We start from the raw sequence: 601 nt of genomic DNA, 5'->3' as shown, positions 1-601 counted from the left end.
TCTCAGTCCCGGTCTCTCTCTCTGTCTCTCAGTCCCGGTCTCAGTCTCGGTCTCTCAGTCCCGGTCTCAGTCTCGGTCTCTCAGTCTCGGTCTGAGACTGAGAGACAGATAAAGTTGTGAACACCGGCATAGATAGACTATAGATTATAACTGCTACTGTGTAAAGGGAATACTGCTGTTAAAAATAACCTTATTTGTTTAAAGTGTATGCAAACTAAATGTTATTGCACTTTTGTTCATATAGCAGTACTTTAAAATAAGAGTGCGCAATACACTACTTTTGAATTCATTATTGAATTCTGCACATAACAATGCGATGAATCGCAAAAAAATGATGCGATTAATCGCGATTCAAAATTGTAATCGTTGCCCAGCACTAGTTAAAACGTATTTAAACACGAATTCACAGCCACTGATTTGATTGACATTAACAGGACAATAAGGTTTCTGGGCAAAAAAAAAAAATCAAAGTCAGTAGTTAGTGGGCGTTCCTGCCCCACGTCAACCAATCATGTTCGCCGCTGCCATCAGAAATAAGACCCGTCTCAAGCTGACGTGTGGTTGCTATAGCAGCCTTTGACAACACACAGAGAGCCGGAAG

The sequence above is a fragment of the Anarrhichthys ocellatus genome, unplaced genomic scaffold, assembly GCF_004355925.1.
Source record: "Anarrhichthys ocellatus isolate YVR2014 unplaced genomic scaffold, GSC_Weel_1.0 scaffold53, whole genome shotgun sequence".
Classification (NCBI taxonomy): domain Eukaryota; kingdom Metazoa; phylum Chordata; class Actinopteri; order Perciformes; family Anarhichadidae; genus Anarrhichthys; species Anarrhichthys ocellatus.
Note: the sequence above shows the minus strand (reverse complement) of the source record.